The sequence below is a fragment of the Capricornis sumatraensis genome, chromosome 11 (assembly GCF_032405125.1).
Source record: "Capricornis sumatraensis isolate serow.1 chromosome 11, serow.2, whole genome shotgun sequence".
NCBI classification, from domain to species: Eukaryota; Metazoa; Chordata; class Mammalia; order Artiodactyla; family Bovidae; genus Capricornis; species Capricornis sumatraensis.
Window position 1 is genome coordinate 88,261,120 of NC_091079.1, and position 6,000 is coordinate 88,267,119.

A 6,000-nucleotide genomic window follows, 5' to 3' on the forward strand; every position below is an offset into this window, starting at 1 on the left:
AGCCCCCAGCCACAAGTGGTTATTTTAATTGGAATCAAATAAAATTAAGAGCTCAGCCCCTCAGTCACAGCAGTCATATTCAAGTGTTCAATAGCCACATGTGGCCAGGGGATACCATAATAGACAGTTTCAGATAAAGATCATTTCCTTCACCCATAACAATCTCTATGTCTCGCAACAGTTCACAGCTCCTGTGTAGCAGTCTCGGACTGCTGCTCTGCCAGGCGGCTTCCCCCCACTTTATCAGATAACCTGCTTTAAGTCGTCGGAACTATGCAGCTGTCATCCTCTTTCTTCACGGCCACTCTCCTTCCCACCCAGCCTCAATGCCATTTCGCTCCATCTTGTGCTTAACTCTGCGCCTTCTCTCTGCTGATCTCCAACCTCATGTTAATCCAAATGCAGGCCTTTGTTTCTACACTCAAGCTGCCTAAGAGCTCCTGGAGGAAATCACACAACTGTGGGGACTGGGGCCACAAGACACTTGGGGGGTACAAGCTCGAGCGTCAGTGTTGGGCCATCCTATTGTGCACCCCTGGTCAACTCGACACAATTCCCCTTCTCTGCTCACCTCAAGACTCCTCTCCCAGGGCCATCAAGCTTTAATGTGTAGACGAATCATCTGGGAGATCTTATGAAGAACACAGGTTCTGATCCACTAGGTCCAGGGTGGGACCAGACACTCTGCATTTCTTAATGGGCTCACCCTAGAGAAGTTTGTGAAGCTGAAAAGTAGATTAGCAGTTACAGAGCTGACCAGGCTTTGCTGATGATAAACGAAGCCTCTAAAATTACAGTAACAGAGTCTGACATGGTGGCTTCGCTGGACAGCTTCTTTCTCAACCAGCCTTCCCAGGACCTGCTTGTCCCTATTATCTCTGAAACCCCGGGAGGCCCTGGCCAAGGTTTCCTGATTCACATCAAGCCTGGACCCCAAGGGACATGAACGGCACCTGGCTTTGTCTCCCTGATGAGCCTAGGCTGTGTCGACGGCACCCATCAATAGGGAGTCTGCACGGATCAGTACGTTGCACTTAGAAGTTCCTGAGTTTCACAGGTCAGGCAGTAGTCTTTGGGGGGGAAAAATTACAAATATCTACCCAGAAATCCAGAACAAGTTAGAAAGTCTTGGAACTAGGGAACATCTTACAAAAAGTTTTGCTGATCCAAAAACATGTTGCGTTTGGCAAACATGTGCTGCAGAATGCATTTGCAGCCCCAGAGTTCTGCAGAAGTACCTGAGGGATTATTAACACAAGAAACTTCCATTAATACTCTTGCTCTTAAGCAAAATGTTGAAAAAATTGATGTATTTCATATGCTTAAAGCAATGTAAATAAACTCATGAATTCTTTCTCGTATATTTTGTCATAAAATTGGATTGGTAGAACTTGCGTGAGGTCATAACATGCAGGGGAGGACATGACAAATTAAGAGGACATCAGTTTCAGGTTCCAACTAAAAGTTTGCGCCTCCCTTTTAATAGAATCTGTACATTCGACACTCCCTAAAATCTCTGTAGTGCTGACACACCAAATTTCTTCTAGACAGAGATTCTTTGCGGCTGTATTTTCTATTTTAAAACCATAAAGTGGGGGTGCCGTTGCTAAGACACTTCTTGGTAATTCAAATTACCTGGTTATTACACAAAAATAATCCACTTCAGACCCAATTACGTTTACTGTCAGTTTTGGCACAACTGACTTTTACATCTATTTTCTAGTTGAAATACCCTCGTCAGATACTGGGAAATGTGAGTTCTAGTCATATTCCATAGCTACACCTGTGCTGTGGCTGAAATTCCAGTAAGTGTGTGAAACGATCCCAAGGAAGTATAGCTGACTTGAAGATGTGACGAAGTGCCCCCGTGCCTCTCACACGGGGCCCTGCGGAACAGGCAGAAATCAGGGGCCTGCGCTCCTTGGGGTGTTATTGTAGTATTTTTATTGTAGGAACTTAAATATTGACACTACCCTTTTCAGTGGTTTGTCTTCTAAACTCATTCTTCTGGCTGTTTTTCTGTTTGTTTTTTAATAGGTAAGGTAAGCTAAAATTGAGCCTAGTCTGTAGTAATTTCTTTAAATGTAAATGCTAAATACACAGAAGTATCTGACAGGATGACAGCTGGGCTGTAGGAGCCGGGTCATGAATGGGGTGTGAAAGGCAGGGTGCTGGCCTCTCTCCCTCAGACGGAAGGGCTGGGGACAGTGGCTCTCCTAAGGAAGTTTCTTGCTGTTGGGTGGTATTGATCCCATGGACAAGCATTGGCTGGCCTCTGTGTGATTCATTGTGTTGATTCAGTGTTGAGTTGCTACTGAGAAACAACGTTATGCCACCTTGCTACTTCCCTCAGCTCCTTGAAGACTTACAAACTCACCGCACATTCCTGCCTCGTTTCTGCTTACCTGCCGTTGGCGGAATTTCAGTCGGTGGTCTCTACTAGTTGCAAGGGAGAACGGGAAGTGTATGTGGCCTTTCTTTCAGCCAAATAAGGGGATCTATTACTGACGAAGAGCGAGGGCACGGACGCCAGGGTGGGATGCCTCCCCACCCGCCCACTGGAAGCCGCTCATCCTACAAGGTCTATGACAGACATCACTTACTCCCACAGGTCTTCCTGTTTCTTCCTGGTCCCCCTCAGCAGACTCCCAGACACTCATTTCTCTGAAGCCCCACTTCTACTTCTGCTTGCTTTGGGGCCTTGAGAACCAGATCTATGAACCTTCTCAGGGATTGCGGTAAATTTAGGTCCTGAGCCCTGGACACTTGTGGCTCAGTTTCATGCGGGGGCTCCACATGTTACCCACTCCGTGCTTCTAAGAACCGTATGTTCACGTTTGTGTGGAGAACTTGGGACATGTGTGGCAGTTTGCAGCCTGAGACCCCTGGACTTGTGGGAAAACCAGTAAAAAATCTATGCCATTTTCAATATAAATACCGAGCCTGCAATATATATTAAGCTAACAAATCTTATGCAGAGCCTGAATTGTATGTTGTTGTGTCAGTTGCTCAGTTGTGTCTCTTTGTGACTCCATGGACTGCAGCACGCCAGACTTCCCTGTCCTTCACCATCTCCCAGAGCTTGCTCAAACTCACATCCATTGAGTCGGTGATGCCATCCAACCACCTCATCCTCTGTTGTCCCCTTCTCCTCTCACCTTCAATCTTTCCCAGCATCAGGGTCTTTTCAAATGAGTCAGCTCTTCGCATCAGGTGGCCAAAGTACTGGAGTTTCAGCTTCAACATCAGTCCTTCCAATGAACACCCAGGACTGATCTCCTCTAGAATGGACTGGTTGGATCTCCTTGCAGTCCAAGGGACTTTCAAGAGGCTTCTCCAACACCACAGTTCAGAAGCATAAATTCTTCAGTACTCAGCTTTCTTCACAGTCCAACTCTCACATCCATACATGACCACTAGAAAAACCATAGCCTTGACTAGACGGACCTTTGTTGGCAAAGTAATATCTCTGCTTTTTAATACACTGTCTTGGTTTGTCATAGCTTTCCTGCCAAGGAGCAAGCATCTTTTAATTTCATAGCTGCAGTCATCATCAGCAGTGATTTTGGAGCCCAAGAAAATAAAGTCTCTCACTGTTTCCACTGTTTCCCCATGTATTTGCCACGAAGTGGTGGGACTGGATACCATGATCTTCCTTTTTGAATGCTGAGTTTTAAGCCAGCTTTTTCACTCTCCTCTTTCACCTTCATCAAGAGGCTCTTTAGTTCTTCACTTTCTGCCATAAGGGTGGTGTCATCAGCATATCTGAGGTTATCGATATTTCTCCCAGCAGTCTTTATTCCAGCTTGTGCTTTATCCAGCCCAGATTGCACATAATATACTATGCATATAAGTTAAATGAACAGGATGACAATATACAGCCTTGATGTACTCCTTTCTCAATTTTGAACCAGTCTGTTGTTTCAAGTCTGGTTCTAACTGTTCCTTCTTGACCTGCATACAGATTTCTCAAGAGGCAGGTCAGGTGGTCTGGTATTCCCATCTCTTTCAGAATTGTCCACAGTTTGTTGTGATCCACACAGTCAAAGGCTTTAGCATAGTCAGTGAAGCAGAAGTAGATGATTTTCTGGAATCCCCTTGCTTTCTCGATGATCCAGTGGATGTTGGCAATTTGACCTCTGGTTCCTCTCCTTTTTCTAAATACAGCTTGAACATCTGGAAGTTCTTGGCTCATAAAGTGTTGAAGCCTAGCTTGGAGAATTTTGAGTGTTACTTTGTATACAAGTCAAAATATTTGTTGTTTCTATAAATGAAATTTCAGTGCCAATCAGAATTTTTGTTTGGCAGTTAGAGCTCCAAGGCTAAAGAGGTCTCTGGTTAAAAACAAACAAAAATGCATTCTTACTGTCCTAGGTGCTCAAGAAACATTTTTTCATGAAGGGAACTATTATTTCTTTCATTACGTGAAAAATATCTTCCAAAAAAAGTAGGCCCATGGGATGTCCCTGATATGGACAGGGACATAACGATGGACATTAAGGATGTCCCTTAATCCAGTGGTTAGGACTCTGCACTGCCAGTGAAGGGGCCACAGGTTCAATCCCTAATCAGGAACTAAGATCTCACGTGGTGCGAGTAGTGGCCAAAAGATTGTTAAAATGGGCCCATAGTTGCTTATCGGCAATTCTGACATCTGAGAGCTCTTAAAACCAAAAGTTATTTCATAGCTTTGGCACAAAACTTATTTTGCAGCAAAACTGCTTGAATTGACCTAAGACTCAGTTGTGTCACAACATTCCTCTTAAAATATCTGCTGAACTGGTGTTTTGTTGCCTTTTTAATTTTTGGTTCTTTTGTAACCGTAAAAACGTCAAACAGAGTCAAAGATACCCTGTGGTAATAGTGAGAAGATAAAAAGAAGAAAAGAAGTGTCTCTCATTAACAACAGCACAGCATAGTGACGTTATTGCAGAAGCGTGATCCTGCGGTCTGTGAGGCATCTTACTGGAGATTATGAAGTAAAATAATTATGAAATATGACTTAAAGAAACAGATGTTGTTTAAGGTATACAGTGATGATGGACAAAAATTAGTAAAAATAAAAAACCAGAAAATGTTGCATAGAACAAAAAAGTGAAACCCTTGACCAAGTTTTGGCTCAGTGGATTCCACAAGAAGGGGATGTGTATCTGGAATGTATGCCATGAAGAACGGCACCTGAAGGTCTGTGTGGACATTTATTAGAATCAGCCACAGATAATGCAGAGGGAGGAAGGGCCCTTGGAGGAAGGCAAGGCAACCCACTCCAGGATTCTTACCTGGAGAATCCTGTGAACAGCGGAGCTTGGCAGGCCGCAGTCCATGGGGTCGCAAAGAGCTGGACCCGACTGAAGTGACTTAGCGGGCACACTGAAGAAGCATCGTTGTGTGAAATGATCTGGAAATCAAGCGGAAAAAGCTTCTAATGATCAGAAAATTCTATGAGTAAATTTGATAAACGCATGCCTAGTGAAAACCTTATCCTTGAACAAACTGACAGTGTAGACGAAACAGCTCTTTCCTGGAGATACACTCTCGGAAAGACATGCACAGCCCTGAAGAGTGCTCTGACTGCTGCCCCAGTAGACAAGCTAGCAGTGTCTGGAGGGAGCAGCCCCTCAGATGTCAGAAAGGTGCATGCAATCTACCTGCGCTGCACGACGCGCACAGGACACAGGTAACCGGAGAAATGCGGTGGTTTACCTCAGCTGCGCACAGGACACAGGAAGCCGGAGAAATACTTTGATGGGTCAGTGAGGATTTACAGGGGGTATTCCCTGCAGGCAGGCTGCCTGGGAAGGACTGCAAGATTTTATTTTTCCCAGAGAAGTGCTCCACAAGACCACCCTGAATTTCCTGTGATGCCAATGTGGAATTATCCTCGGTGAAGAACAAGTCAAATCATTTAACAAGTAAGACAAATATTGTCCTAGGTGCTTGCTTGTTGAAATTAACAAGGGTCTCAGAATCAAACACTTTTTGGAAAAGTTCAATCTTCAG